This window comes from Bison bison, unplaced genomic scaffold (genome assembly GCF_000754665.1).
Source record: "Bison bison bison isolate TAMUID 2011002044 unplaced genomic scaffold, Bison_UMD1.0 scf7180017864182, whole genome shotgun sequence".
Classification (NCBI taxonomy): Eukaryota; Metazoa; Chordata; class Mammalia; order Artiodactyla; family Bovidae; genus Bison; species Bison bison.
The window spans coordinates 1,214,382-1,230,033 of NW_011494754.1; the positions used below are offsets into that span (position 1 = coordinate 1,214,382).

The 15,652-nt window shown below is 46.2% G+C and overlaps 1 protein-coding gene across 7 annotated transcripts in view; it reads left to right on the top strand.

The window, feature by feature from the left end:
* FAM65B (family with sequence similarity 65, member B) overlaps positions 1-15,652 on the top strand; it is a 212,494-nt gene that overhangs the window by 121,140 nt on the left and 75,702 nt on the right. The window contains exons 1-2 of one of the 7 annotated variants that reach the window (XM_010843495.1): positions 7,616-7,894; positions 8,673-8,760. The exons of 4 other annotated variants lie outside the window; for them this stretch is intronic. The gene's annotated coding sequence lies outside the window, so the exon portion shown is untranslated. 2 more of the 7 variants (XM_010843492.1, XM_010843494.1) reach the window with 2 other exon arrangements.

Genomic DNA, 15,652 nt, shown 5'->3' on the forward strand with positions numbered 1-15,652 from the left:
GGTAAAAGAAAACATGATGGGCAATTCTCAGCAGAAAGTTTACAGGCAGTGGAAATGGCCTGAGCAAAAGGGCAGAAGTAGAAAGTATCAAATGTTAGAGCCCAAGGAAGCTTGGTGATCAAGTGGTTCAAATCCTTCATTTGACAAGTGAGGCCCCTGAGGTCACAAGGGTCGAGATTTGTCCCGAGTTTACAACCCACGTGTTTCAACTCAAAGTCCAGCACTTTTTGTAAGGCTGTTTCCTGGACACCGTCATGATAGGAAGAGCCAAGGCTTAGACTGGGTGCTGCGGAGAGATGGGGATGCAGCTGAAAGGCTTCTGGAAACACACTGTAGTGCCACGAGGGCCGGGCGCCTGTTGGGACCTTACCCAGACCCGTGTGTCCCAAGGTATGCTCTGAGACAACTGTACAGAATCGTCAGCATGCTTGTTCATATGACTGAATTAAAAAATCAAAATCTGCATTTTAAACTCCATCCCAGAGTGATTCTTATGCACTCCATAAACTAGAAAAATAGAAATAAAGGAGGGGAGGAGGAAGGAGTGGGTGGGATATATGGAGAGAGTAACATGAAAGCATATACATTAACATATGTAAAATAGATAGCCAATGTGAATTTGCTGTGCGACTCAGGAACTCAAACCAGGGCTCTGTAACAACTTGGAGGGGTGGAGCGGGAAGGGAAGTGAGTGAGAGTTTCAAGAGGGAGGGGACATAGGTATACCTGTGGCTGATTCATGTTGATTCATTATCCTTCAATTAAAAATAAATACATTGAAAAAATAAATAAATAAATACATTGAATTATAAAAAACAAATAAAAGGGAATAGAGAAAAATTGGTTATAGCAACAAGTGAAACATCAGTAGAGGTGAGCAAGGGGGGAGGGTAAAGTGTTATAGTAGGAGAGAGGAGTTCTAGCATCTTCCTCTTTCATGGCAGCATTCCCAGTCATGATTTGGCCTTGCAGTTGGGTGACCAAATGCCTATGGGGGAAGGTCATAAGAGTAGAGAAGGAATTTCAGAATCAGGATGTTAGATATGCTATCCACTTGGATATTAAGCATCATAGTTCTGAAGAAAGATTCGATCTCAGCTCTATCTGGCTACCTCTCTCCAGGACTAGTTAACTAAACAGAGAGTAAAAGCCCGAATGCACCAGCATCGTAGGCAGAAGGAATACATAGAGAAATACAAATGGATAGAGGTGCCTAGGTAAAAGCAGATCTCTGGCACCTTGCGGTTAGAGCACTCACTTCACTTCATAATGGCAGTAGGTCTTCAGACATGTTCTGAATCCTGCATTAAATATCTGATGCTCTAAATCAGGAAACAATTGGCTGCACTTCAGATGCTCTTCTGCTTTCTTCTAATGAATTGTGCATTTACTAAGATTGATTGGTGGTGCAAAGAACAGAGCCTGGCATGACCAATTCCGTCCCCTAAACAAAATCTGGCCTTAAATATGCCCATGAGAGGAAAACAATGAAATTCAGTTTTCAGAAAAGACCCTTTTCAGTGCTGCTGAACACCCTGTTTTATGGCACCAAAAATAATCACAGTTCCCATAGCACCCATAATACTTCCTCTTTCATAACACCCACCTCAGTTATTTACAGCTGTCCTTACAACCAGGCTCCTCAAGATGGGTTCCATGACTTTCCTGTTTATCTCTGTGGTTCCTGCCCTTATCAGAGTACCTGGCACCTGAGTTGAAATAATAGCTATCATTTTTCCCTCCTGCTGCTGCTGTTAAGTTGCTTCAGTAGTGTCTGACTGTGTGACTCTCTGGACTGTAGCCCACCAGGCTCTTCTGTCCATGGAGTTTTCCAGGCAAGCATACTGGAGTGGGTTGCCACTTCCTTCTCCAGGGGATCTTCCCGACCCAAGGATCAAACCCATGGCTCTTATGTCTCCTACATTGGCAAGCGGATTCTTTACCACTAGCACCACCTGGGAAGCCCTCATTTGTCCCTGCTGCTAAGTCATTTCAGTTGTATCTGACTCTTTGTGACCCCATGGACTACAGCCCACCAAGCTCCTCTGTCCATGTGATTCTCCAGACAAGAATACTGGAGTGGGCTGCCATTTCCTTCTCCACCATTTGTCCCTTGGGCTGTTAAATTAAAATTGATGCATGGATAGGGACGGTGTTAAACTGTTGACTGCTTTGGAAAAGGTCATTTATTTCCATTGGTGTGAAAGCATGACAAAGTCTTACACTAGAGGAGATTTCTATAATACCCCCACCACCAGCGCCTAATGAACTCTGGGCTTCACTGTTTTCCTGGATGAGGTTTCCAGGGCTACACCAGTGTATCTCTGAATGCTTCAAGTTTTTGAGACAGAATTAGAGAGCCCTCACCAGAAATTAAATCAGCCAGAACTTTGATCTTGGGCTTCTAGTCTCCAGAAGAGTGCGAAAACACATTTCTGTTGTCTAAGTCCACCCAGTATATGGTATTTGTTATGATAGTCGTAGCAGACTAATACAGTGGGGAAACAGAAATCTACTTCTCTTCAGGGTGGGTGTTAGACCCTGCTCTTCCCCCTAGACTTTTCCTAGGTAGTCTATTATAATCTAATCTGGTTAGTGATAGACTACTAATGCTAGTAATACACTACTAATGCTAGTAATACACTACTAATGCTAGTGAAGCTAATCTGTAGTAGCTCTTATTTCTCCCAAGACTTTTCCTGCATAACTGTACTTCTTTCCAGGTTTCTTTCTCTAGAATGAGGTAAATGGAGAAACGTTTGGAACCACTAGACTCTACATAATTAACCATAATACAAAGTGGCGGTTGCCCAGCATCTCAGGAGATGTTAAGATCTAAGATGCTGTGAAAGTTCTGAAGTGAGAATGCAGGGAAAAAGGCAAGAGATCTGGGGGAAACAGATACAGACTAGAGGACTGAAACTGGATCTTAATGAATAGATGTGGCTGTTAGGAAATGGGGTGAAGGCTATGGGCATGGAGATAGGCTGGGGGTGGGGCTGACGAAGGAAATAAAAAGATCAAGGTAAGAGTCCAGGTGTGCTCCAGAAAGGCAGAGTTATTCATCTTTCATTCACTAATTAGTTGCTCAGCTCTTGCTCTGTGCTGGGGATACCACGATATATAAGGCAGAAACAGTCTCTGCCCTTATGATCTCACACTGCATGCACCACCTGGGGAGCCCTATGAGCTCACAGTTCAGTGATAAAGAGACACGGACAACTAAAAAGGTAAAGAAAATCATTTCAATTCACAACTGGTGCTATAAAAGACACAGTGCATTAAAAAAGAAGAACTGAGGGGAAGAATATACTTAAAGATGTAGGTGGTCAGGGAAGACCTCTCTGATAAGTGATTTGGAACATTTAGGGAACTGAAAGAAGGCCGACCTTAGTGACCTGAGGTTAGTAAAAGAGAGGCTGGAGACATAAGTAAGGCTGAAAAGGATCGGCTCACCAAGATCTTGTAAGCATTGTCATGGATTTTTGATTTTATTTTATAATAAGTGAGGAATGAAGGCAGAGTTTTGAGCAGGATAGCGACCACAACATAATTTTTATTTTTAAAGATTACTCTTTCTGTATGAGTTATCTATTGCTACCTAACAAATTGTCACAAATTCAGCTGTTTAAAACAGCACGTGCTTATTATTTCACAGTTTCTGTGAGTCAGGAGTTCAGGAAAAGCTTCAGGCTGCAATCAATGTGTTTTCTAGGGCTAGGGTCTCATCTGAAGGTTTGACTGAGGAGAGATCCACTTTTGAGCTAATATGATGGCAAGATTCCATTTCTGTGAGCTACTGAACTGAGGACCTCGGTTCCTTGTCATATAAGAGTCTCCAACATGGCAGCTTGCTTTATCAAAGCCAGCAAGGGACAGATTCAACTAGCAAGATAGACATCAAAATCTTTTATCATCTAATCATGGAAGTGATATCTCAGCCCATTTGCCATATTCTATTGGTTAGAAGTAAGTCACTAGGTTCACACTCATGGGGAAGGGATCACATGAGCGTGTGAATACTAAGGGGTGGGAATCATTAAGGACCATCTTAAAGTTGTCCCGCCACAGTAAAGAATGGATTCTAGGGAAGAGCAAAGTGGTGTCGAGGAGATCAGTGATACAGGCTAGAAATGAAGGATCCCAGAGAAGGATGGTGGTAGTTGAGCTGGAGAGAGGTAACCAAGAATGAGAACTGTCAGAGACAGAGCAACAGGTTTTGTTGGTGAATTGAGTGTGGGAAGAAAGAAGAGGCATCAGTAATGATTTCCGGATTTCTGGCCCTCTAGCAGTGGGTTGGATATTGGTGCCATTTATTCTATTTTTAACTAAGATGGTTAAGAATAGAGGAAGATCAGTTTGGGTTTATGAGGAAGAGAATCAAGAATTGGCCAGCAAGAAATTAACAGGAATTTTAAATAGGTACTCGGATATTGGACCTTAGAGGAGAGTTCTGAGTTGGAAATGTAAATCTGGGAATCTTTTTTTTAATATTTATTTCTTTTGGCTGTGTCGGGTCTTTGTTGTGGCTCACTGGATCTTCGTCGAGACATGCAGGATCTTTCATCACACCACGTGGGCTCCGTCGTTGCAGCGTGGGAAAACTGGGACTCTTTAGCACAAGAACATGACTTAAAGCCCTGAATGAATAGATGAGACCCCACTGCAGGGCCCTGAATACCCATCTAAGATGTTTATGTATATTTAGAACTCCATTTAGTCCTCTGTAAAGTGCCTCAACCTACCTTTAGAACCACTTTTTGCTTGCCCTAATTCTAATTATCTTTTAAAGGAGGATATCCAGGTTCCATCCTCTCCCTCCTGCTGGTTTTGCTTACTTTGGTGGGAGGAGGGAAGAGTGTATCTTCTGATTTAATCCTACCTGTCCTTGTGGTCTATTTTGCCATTGTCTTAAACAATGTCATTCAGTCCCCACACTTAATTGGGGTATCACCATTTAGGTTGTAAACTATTTGAGTGGGCATGAGGAGAGCATTTGTTTTCCCCCCATCCTTTTCTCAGATCTCCACAAATACTTATTGTATGAATGAATGTTTCAATAGTAGTTTTATTTATGGCCACTGTAGTAGCTATCAAGAGGCCAAGAAATGCCGTAGGGGTTGTGGAGCTGTTTGGACCTTTATGACTCTCAAATTTATTGAGGCTGGAAAGGACTGGGTTGGGGGGGGGGTCGTGGAATAGGTAAAAGAGAAAGGAGGTAGAATAAGGAAATATCTGCAAAACCTGGGCTCAGCTGTCAAGTATCAACAAGGATACAACAGGGATGAACCCAGGTCCAGGCTGAAGGGAAGAAGGATATATGACAGACAGGATGGTAGGGCCACCATCATCCAAGTTTGCAAGTGTCAAAATCCAGCTTTTGCACAAGTATCTAAAGTTTACTCAATTGTGTCACCTTGGACAAGTCACATTAACTCCCTTGAATCTTGGTTTTCCCATTATGAAATGGGAGCATTAATACCTACTACAGACTTATCAGTCAATTCAGTTGCTCAGTCATGTCCGACTCTTTGCAACCCCATGGACTGCAGCACACCAGGCCTCCCTGTCCATCACAAACTCCTGGAGCTTGCTCAAACTCATGTCCATTGGGTCGGTGATGCTATCCAACCATCTCATCCTCTGTTGTCCCTTTCTCCTCCCACCTTCAATCTTCCCAGCATCAGGGTCTTTTCCAGGAAGTTAATTCTTCGAATCAGGTGGCCAAAGTATTGGAGTTTCAGCTTCAGCATCAGTCCTTCCAATGAATATTCAGGACTTATTTTCTTGAGGATTGACTGGTTTGATCTCCTTGCAGTCCAAGGGACTCTCAAGAGTCTTCTCCAACACCACAGTTCAACAGCATCAGTTCTTCAGCGCTCAACTGTCTTTATGGTCCAACTCTCACATCCATACATGACTACTGGAAAAACCATAGCTTTGACTCGATGGACCTTTGTCAGCAAAGTAATGTCTCTGCTTTTTAATATGAAAACTTATAGTTAGGAAAAATGATACAGTGCTTGTAAAGTATCTGCTTCAGTGAAAGTCGCTCAATCATGTCTGACTCTTTGTGACCCCATGGACTATACAGTCCATGGAATTCTCCAGGTCAGAATACTAGAGTGAGTAGCTGTTCCCTTCTCCAGGGGATCTTCCTAACCCAGGAACTGAACCCAGTCCTACATTGCAAATGGATTTTTTACCAGCTGAGCCACCAGGGAAGCGCATCCGCTCCAGAGTCTAGAGTATAAGAAGAAAACCAATGAACAGTAGCGTTCAGCATCCTAAAGATTATGTCAAGTCAAGCTAACTCACTAGGGACACATATTGACCAGAATACCAATTATTGAACGCATACGAGGAATAACTTGCCAGGAAGACTGGAATGTTCATATCATGTGGTCAACACATTTTCTCTTCTGAAGGAAAGTCTCTTTGGGAAAAATGAGTGCTGTTAGGAACTAGTCAGTTGGAAGAAGTACAGAGGGAGGTGGGTATGTGGAAAAATCCAGCTGTCATGAAGCGTGCAGCCTGTCAAGGCACTCACTGCTCAGGCTGCCCTCCATGGTCTAAGGCAGTGACCTGGTGACCAGGGCTTGCTCTTGGGTGCCCTTTATAGGCATCAAGCACACTCTGCTCCTCCTGTTGAATCCTTAAGTCAGCTATGATGTAGCTGATTAGGGTATGGTTTGAGTGTCTCAGAACCCAGGTGTGAGGATGCAGTCTCCTTATCACCACTGGGTAAGGACACAGTGTCCTCAAATGTTCTCTTTTCGTCCATATCTAAACTCACTGAGTCTCATCCAAGTTGGGAACAAGGATACACCATTCTATTTAACATACTCTAGGTACACAGTTCATTCAGGATGATGACTTTACAGATAAGGAAACTGAGACCTAATAAGGGATTCCCTATTTAAGAAAAGAGGCAAGACCTTGTCTCTGGGTCTTTGTACGTTCCCAGGATTGGACAGTTTCCACTCCAAAGACTCTTTCCATGGAATGTCTTTGCCTGCCAGCTCCACACTTTCCTAAAGAAAACATATTATGTATAGTTCTCATCTGCCAAAACAAAACAAGACAATTCTGTTTCTCCCCATTGTTATAAGATCTCGCTGCTCAAACAAGCTCTAGCCGAGAGCCCACACAAAGCAAACGTCAAGGGGGCTTTCCAACACGACTCTTGCCAGGGGCAACCAACTTCACACTCACAGACACACACACACACACACACACACACACGCACGCACGCACACGTCACCGATGTCGCCCCAGCGCATTATTTCGATGCACAGCCTCTCTTCGAAATTCCAAAAGGTTAGCTGAAAGAGCCTTTGCTGGCCTCGGCTGTTCTCCCGTCTCCCTCCAATGCCCTCGGTCCCCTGCGCGAATTCCAGGGATAACTCCAAAGCGGTGACACCAGCCCGTGTCAAGGACCACGGCGTGGCGGCGATCAGCTGGCCGCCGACAGCAAAGAGCAGCCTTTGGAGCTGGGCTGGAGTAACTGTCAAGCAGCTGGCTCCCCGCCCCTCCCCGCCCCGGCGACGCCGCGGGCCCCGAGCCCGCCCCGCCCCCGCTCTCCCCGCCCCCCGCCCCCCGCGCGGCCGCCGCCGCACTCGCTCCGCGCTCAGCCGGCCCCGCAACTTCAACCAGCGCCGCCGCTGGCTGCTACGAGCTGAGGCAGGAGGTCGGCCGCCGGGGCCGTGGCCTGGACGCTCGGGGTCCGAGCGCGTCCCGCGACCCTTTGTCCCTTTCCCCGAGTGAGCGCGCTCAGGCTGTCTGCAGAGCCGAGGTGAGGGCGGCCCCGGGCATTGCATTGGCACGGAGGCTGTTATTCTAAGCCAGAGACCTCAAGTGTCCCCTTGTCATGACAAGGAGCCTTCGTCTTTAGGTATGTGCACCTTTTTATTTGTTCTTTTTTGCTTCTGATCTTGCTGACAGTCCGGGTGAGGTCTGTGTGGCGAGGGTGTCGTCGGCTTGAATAAGTGTCGCCTGTTAAGGAGCCCTTGGGACCGGGGCGTCCTTGGTTTCCTCCGCCTGGGAGCGTTCGGGTCTTTCATGCCCACAGGATAGAGACGCTAAGTTGCTGGGCAGTAAAGGGACACAAGCACTTTTGCAGGCAGAACGGAGGGATGCCCAGGAACGTGGCAGGACCGGCCCAGAAGGTGCTGAGGGGCCCGCGGCATTGCCCGGGGACTGAAGCGTTGTTTCTGGGGCGAGGACGCGCGTGGCTGGACATTAGGTGTCCGGGGAGGGGGCTTGGTGCGAGCGCTTCGGGATGCAGGTCCTAAGATACTGGTTGCCGCCGAGCGACTTCCGGCACTGTCAGTGCCCACGGGGAGTCCAGCTCGCATCTGGGATTACAGCCTCTGGGATGCTAACTTGCCCCCAGGCTGCCCGTATTCAGCTTGGCTACGAACCAGCGTCATCCCTCCAAGTCTGGATTCCAAACTGGCAGTGTGGGGTCGGGGAATGAGAACTGGGCGGGGAGCAAGAAGGAGAAATGTGTGGCACTGATGCTGATGAGAGTCTAGAAGGGATAAGGAGTGTCGACGCACCTGATGAGGAGCACCGGTGCAAGTTTCTGTGGCGTGGGAGATGGTCTAGGAAAAAGAAGCATCTGCACCTCTGTTACCGCGAGACCGTAACCTCCTGTCCCCCTCCCCCAGGATGGTGGGGAGCGCATAAAGAGCCTCAGTCTAGGAGAAGGTAGCTGCTGTTGGAAATGAGACCAGCGGAAGCCATCCAGATGTTAAGGTGGGAGAAGCGTTGGGCCGTTCGCTCGTGCGAAGTGACAGCTCCCACGGGAGCAATAGAGCAAGTGGAAAACCGAGATAACTGGACGGATTTTTATTGGGGGGGAGGGGCGGGGTGGTGCGGAGGGGATGTTGGCAGCGTAGAGGGTCCTTATCCTGAAGATACCAACGTGTTGCTCGAGTGAGTGACAGAGAGGAAACGTCTAAGCTTGGGGGCCAGGGGAAACAACCATGATTGTCTTGGAAACCAGTCTGGATCTGTCTTTTCTCCTCCCTCCTCAATTGCTCTCCACTCTCCACTCACTGCCAAGTTCTAGGACTGTGACCAATCGTCCCCCACTCTTAAAGAGACTGTACTTGTGCTCTGTATGGGACTGGGCATCTCCTGAGCCTTTGCCCCTTTGTTATCTGACACGTGATCTGTTCTTCCTTTTTGTTTCCTGTCACGTTTACCTGGCTCTGAGTATGTTCCTCTAGTCCTAGCCACCCCCTAGTTTAGTATACTTATGCTCACTTACTTCCCCTCTTACTCTTGCTTCTCCAGCCTTTTTGGAACAGCCTCTGATTTTTCCCTCTCACCCCCACTGTCTGCTTCCTTTGTGTCTCCATCAGACTGTTATAGCTGCTGTTCCAAGCAGGGGATGTCAGCTGTGAACTCTTCAAGAATGAACATCATCAGGCTACTCTCCAGTGGTTAATTAGGAAGCAGCCAGTGGCTAACCTGCTGTAGGAACAAATTGCAGGGGTATGTCTACTCAGGGGAAGAGCCACTAGAGGAAAAGGCCTCCCTGCTCTTCCCCACTCCTCCTAGCCCAGCCCTTGGGGTCAGCCTCTTGTGCCTAGCTCCCCCTGCCACAGAGATGCTGCCAAATCCTGGCTCTTCCCCAGGAAGCTGATGCATTTGTCTGTCCAAAAATCTGCTGCATCCAAACATCTGAAAACCTGAAGAGTGGAGATCTGTTTAAGTTAAAATGTACTGCATATGTTGCTTTTCGAAAGGCCCCCCAATGGGTGCTGCTTCTCTCTTCCTCTGCCAGTCCAGTGTGAGATTTTGGTTTTGAATATTTTATCTTCAGTATAAATATAAAGAAATACCCAGCTAGAGTGAGGAAAAACTAAAAGCCTGCACTGGGGACTTGCCTTGCCTGGAATTCTGTGTACTCGAACACAAATGCTGGCAGTGGCTCTCTTCTTTCTGTTGAGTGCAAAATCGGATTATTTCCAGCAGAAAAGGGACACATACATCCCTCTTCAGGGGTGACCTGGAGAAACCAGGGGGCCTGGGAAGGAGATATTTATGTCTGTGGGTGTCACTTCAAAATTCTACTCTTTACTATTGAAGTCCATTGAATTGGGGCCCTTCTGATGACAGTCAGGTGTCCTACCCTAAGCCTGAGGTTGCTGGGTGGATACATCCCTAGTGTGGGAAAACCCCACAGCCCAGCTGTGATACCAACCATGTGCCCAGTTGTGACTATAACCAAGTCCCTTCTCTGCTGTATTTTGGGTTAATTCATGTATTATTGACTCACCCCTCAGCGTCAGGAGACTAAAACACAGACAGAGGCCATTCTGGAGGGTGAACAGCGCAGCCTGCACTTTTCATATTAAATAGTAGAGTTGGGTGAACAACCATCCCTGGGGCTGAAGTGTTTGCAAACCAGTGTTTTATTTTACTGCTCAATGCATTCAGTGAGTTGGGGAAAAAAGATAAAAGGCTGTCTTGTTTCTGTTCTGAAAAGAAGTCAGAGGTCTAAACTCAGTTTCTTCCTTTTCTTGGGAGGAAGCGGTAGAAGTGAAAGTCTTGTTTTGTTTATACAGTGGGTTCTCGGGGCAGTGGCAGATATTTGACTTTCCACGTGGGCCTCCTCCGCCTCGGTGGCCATGGGCCGGGCCTCGTGCTTCTGAACGGCTCCTTTACCAAGGTTATTTTCATCTGCCAAGCCCAACTCCACCGAGTTGGAGGAGATAGACAGCTTGTGTTTGTGGCCATTCAACCAGAAAAGAATACCAGCTGAAAACAGACAATGAAGCAAGGGAATTGGGGGTGGGGGTGGGGAGAGGAGGTACAGATAGGCCAGCAGCACATAATTGGTTCCCCAAAGGCAAACCTAGACCCGGGATGGCTCAGTGAAGCCGTTGTCATGTAAACACCCCATAGTGCGATTATTAGAAAGATCTGTTCAGAAAAGGAGAGCGATTATGATTATGCGCCTTTTTCTCTGGAGGAAACCCTCCTTGGCGTCATTCCCCTCCACTTTCGAAATCATATCCTTATAGACGGTTTCTCCGCACATTTTCCCCCGAAAATGAAAAGCTCCCCCATTGTGCACATGGAGGCCTTCCAGCCGATTCCACGAAACAAAAGCACTCAATGCACAGATCCTGAATGAATTAATACCGAAACACCCACACGTCCTCCTCCCTCTTCCTGTCTCCTCTCTGAGGCCACCAAGTTCCTCGCTGGGGGAATGGCCAAGGTTTGTTGTTATTGTTGAGGGGTGGTGGGTTGTGGGGTTTTTTTGGTTACAGTGTACTTATCCCACTTTAGTTGGAAGTATTCCCTAAAAATAATAGATGTTTTTCTCGAATGTGGCCAGTTACCTAGAAAAGATCGTTTTACACATGGCCCGATGCTGGGTGCCCTCCCTGGACACCACCGAGAAAAGAAACCACTGCGATTTATTTTCTCCCATCGTTTACATGACACTGATGAGCACTGCGTGGAGGAGATGAATGTTTTCACACGTCCATCACACTAATTAAAAAAGAAAATTAGATTTCTTTTCAACAGTGAAATCAAATGAGGTGCAATGTTTCTGTGTTGTGTTTCATAAGCTCAAAATGAGCTCTCTGCCAGATGGAGGATGGCAGTGTCTTAGACAAAGGGAATGTTTTTCACACCATTTAGTGTTCAAATATAATAAAGTGATAAACAAATATAATAAGTATAATAAAGTGATGAATAATCATTTTTATTTCTGAGATGGGTTGGAAGTCCAAGTCCTAAATTACAGTGTTCTGTAATTTAAGGGAGCACTGGGATCTGGCCAGAATTAAATTTTTCATTCAATATAAAAGTGTAAGAGACTGATTGTACCTTCTAGGAAGTGCACAGTCTGGTAGAGAAGGAGGAGGAACCCAGCTGTGTTGGACAGAGTGCTGTCCGTATGTCTTGGTTTGCCCTGCTTACATCTGTTGTCTCAGCATAAGCATAAATGTTAATAGCACCCCTTTCACTCAGAAGGATTCTGGTTTGGTCACCCTAGAAAAGGGACTATGGGAGGTCAGAGGAAGGCGAGGAAGGCTGAGACTGGAGCAGTCAGTGAGGATTTTATCCATGTGCCTTTGGTAAGATTATAGCTAAATGGAAGGGAAAAGAGAAGACACTAGATAAGACTAGGAAGATTGTGAGCTCTCTGAGGGCACAGAGGGCCCATTTTGCTCATTCCTGGATCCTCAGGGCTTACATGCTGCCTAGCAAGTCATAGGCATCCAGTGTGAACTCACTGCCTGTGACCTAGATTTAAGATCAAGATGAAGGTAGAACAGTTCAGGACAGCAAAGCAGTGTGCCTGGCAAAGGTCAGATGGGCTCAGTTATGAAATAAGGCTATTAATAATGGCAATGGTATTAAAACCAGGCTGGTGATGACCATCCCAAAAAACAACGTGTGTACAGAACAATGCCTTACAACTCTTTCTTGTGTAAGTCACTTGTCTTTGGGGTTTAATGCTGTGACTTTCACCTCTAGCACTGGAAATGATCTCTTTCTCCTCAAGCAAATTGTTCAGGAAGGAACTGAAGGAACAATGACTCCATTCACTTCAAACTTGTCCCCTTCTGTCCTTGTCTTCTAGGAGGACTTTTGGGAAAGAGGCAAGGGCGGGGTTGGGGGGAAGGTACCTTACAAATAACAAAAGCAACACAGATGAACACAAAGAGCACAGGGTTTTTCCTTCCCCTAGTAGGGGGAATAAATCCATAGTGACAGTTTCCTGGAGCAAGTATAAATTCCCGGGAGATTATTCCTGGGACAGCATTTATTTTACTTTTTGCTGTATATGAAGGCCTGAAGAGACTTGGTCTTGGCCTTAACTGTGACAGTCCACCTTCTAATTAATGTCCCCCCTGCTGAGATACAGCGGTTCAAGGTCAATTACCCCAAATAAATATTCCAGGATAACTACCAGTAACCCTTGAATGGCAGTGCCATACTTTTCTATTATAAAGTTACTTAGCAGCATTTTAGCCACTTTGAAATGAACCATATCTTCCAAAATTATAATACAGTTTATTTGTCTTGGTGATGGTTCACCATCAGAAATATGTGGAACTTAGAAAAGAGAAAGATAGACATGCACAGGGATATAGCACTGAGAATGTGCATCGGGGTTCTGTTGCAGACAATAGAATCCTCTCAGCAGAGGAATATAAAATAAAATGACTTACAAAATTGTTGGGTCAGGAAGGCCAGGGAAACACACTGTACGTCAAGCCTTCTGGAACAACTTTGAAAGTCGTGTTGTAATGGAGTCACTGCCTGGTCAATAATGAAGATGCTGCCTGATGATTTAGGAAGCTGCTGTCTCCAGAAGGAAGCCGTCACTGCCACGGTCAGGAAACAGCCAGCCAGGAAGCCAACACAGAAAAACCAGGTCGTCTGTGAAGGTGATTGCCAGTGGTGACAACAGAAGAGGTGGAAGTACAGCATACTGCTGCTGCTGCTGCTAAGTCGCTTCAGTCGTGTCCGACTCTGTGCAACCCCATAGACGGCAGCCCACCAGGCTCCCCTGTCCCTGGGATTCTCCAGGCAAGGACACTGGAGTGGGTGGAAGTACAGCACAGTAGGCAAAATAATGTGCCGCCCCCTCAAAGATGCCCATGGCCTAATCCCCCCAAACCTGTGAATGATGTTACCGTACATGACAAAAGGACCTTTGGAAAGATGCTAAAGTCAAGCTCCTTGGGATTATCCTGGATGCTCCACCTGGGCCCAGGCTAATCTCAGCAGCCCTTAAAAGCTGTGGTCATGTGACTATGGAAGACGGCCCAGAGAGATACAGCATTGCTGGCATGCTTGAAAGTGGAGCAAGAAGCCCCAGGAGAAGAAATGTGGGTGGCTTCTAGAAGCTAGAAAAGCCAGGGAACTGGGTTCTTCCCCCGAGTCTTAAGAAGGGAACACACCTGCGCTAACACCTTGATTTTAGCCCCATGAGACCCATTTCAGACTTCTGACCTCCTGAACTGTAAGATAATAATTGTGCGTCACCTTATGCCACTGAATTTGTAGTAATTCATTACATTAGCCATAGGAAGCTTAATACCACAGCCTCCCCTTCAAATCTTGTGGCAAGCACACGGGTGGAGGCACCCTGTATTGTGCAGAATCTGAGCTACAGGGGATTCTGGGAAATGTAGTTTTCTGCTTCCAGGCTTCATTACTGGAAGTCATCAAGATGGGGCTTGATATGACATCCAGTGCCAATCACAGATAGCCATTGCAGCTGCCATGAGAAGGCATGGGGAGCCTGGCGAGCTACAGTGTATATGCACTGCGCCCTGAGGGACGGAGGCATGTGGACATGGCAGAACAGAATTGGATGCCTGAGATATTTAGGAAGTTTAACAAGTGTTATTAAGTCATTAAGGCACAAGGGGGAGAGGAGGAGAAGGCCTCAGAATAGTTGCCTGTTTTACTGAACTAGAAGTTACTAACTGATCTGTTAGCTATTGCTGGCAAGGTGGTACTAAGGAGAGATTATACATAAGTATCAGTATCAAGGATAATTACTGACATATAGACAGTCTATATGTATTTTCAAACTGTATTTTCCAAAGATAGCCTCAACAGTATCTCCCACCCTATAAGGCCTTTCCTACAGAGTGACTTTGATACTCTTGCCATTGAGAAATGAGGTTTTTGTCCCTGCCCCAATCATGGCTCTCTTGACTCATAGAGAATTGACTTCCAAGGCTAGATTACAAAAGATTACTCAGCTTCTTACTAGTTCTTGAAGCTATCAGCCACCATGTAAGCTATCTGATGATCCTGGGGCTGCCATGCTGTGAGGAAGCCCAAACTAACTGACCACAAGGAAAGGCCTGGGACCACAGGAAGAAAGAGAGATGCCTGGGCCAGCCCCCAGCTTCTCTGGTCCCTACTGCTCTGTGTCCAGCCACCATCTGACTGCAGCAGAGCCCTTTCCAGCTCCTGACTCACTCTTGTTCTAGTCCATACTATCAGATGCAGAAATAAGGTCAATTAAAACCACAATTTTTTGCTATTCCTATCACATTTCTTCACTGTGAGGCAAATAGCATGACAGTTGTCAGTAGTAGAATAACCAGATCTAAAGCCTACCTTTCCTTTTGTTGAATATTGGCCAGAGAAACTCATTCTTAAAATAGATATTAGAAGCGAACAGAGGTTGGTTTGTTGGTTGAGGATTTAGGAAAAGGGGAATTGGTAGCCTTGGGACAGAATTTCATACTGGCTAATTCAACAGGTGAATAAGCAAGACTCCCAGTAACTTCTTTTGAAAGTAGAGTTGTCTCAGTGTGTCCAGTAGAAGTACCACAAGTCTTTAGGGAGTGTTGTCAAATAGGGACCCACTTAGGAGATGAAGAAAGGAGATGAAACATAGCTGGACAAACCCATGATCAAATACAGCTAGCCAACCCGGCAAGCCCTTCCTCACCAGCAGGCTGACTGCTCTTTTCACTTCTTTTTTCTACATGCCTCCTTCCTTGATACCTAAAGTTTACTTCTGAGGTTCAAGGTGTCCCCTGGAAATAGTACATAATATTAATAATGCATTAGTTTAAATAGCACCTTCTATTCCTGTGGGGTTTTGCAGTTCTCAACAACTTCCAGCACACCCATTGTCCTT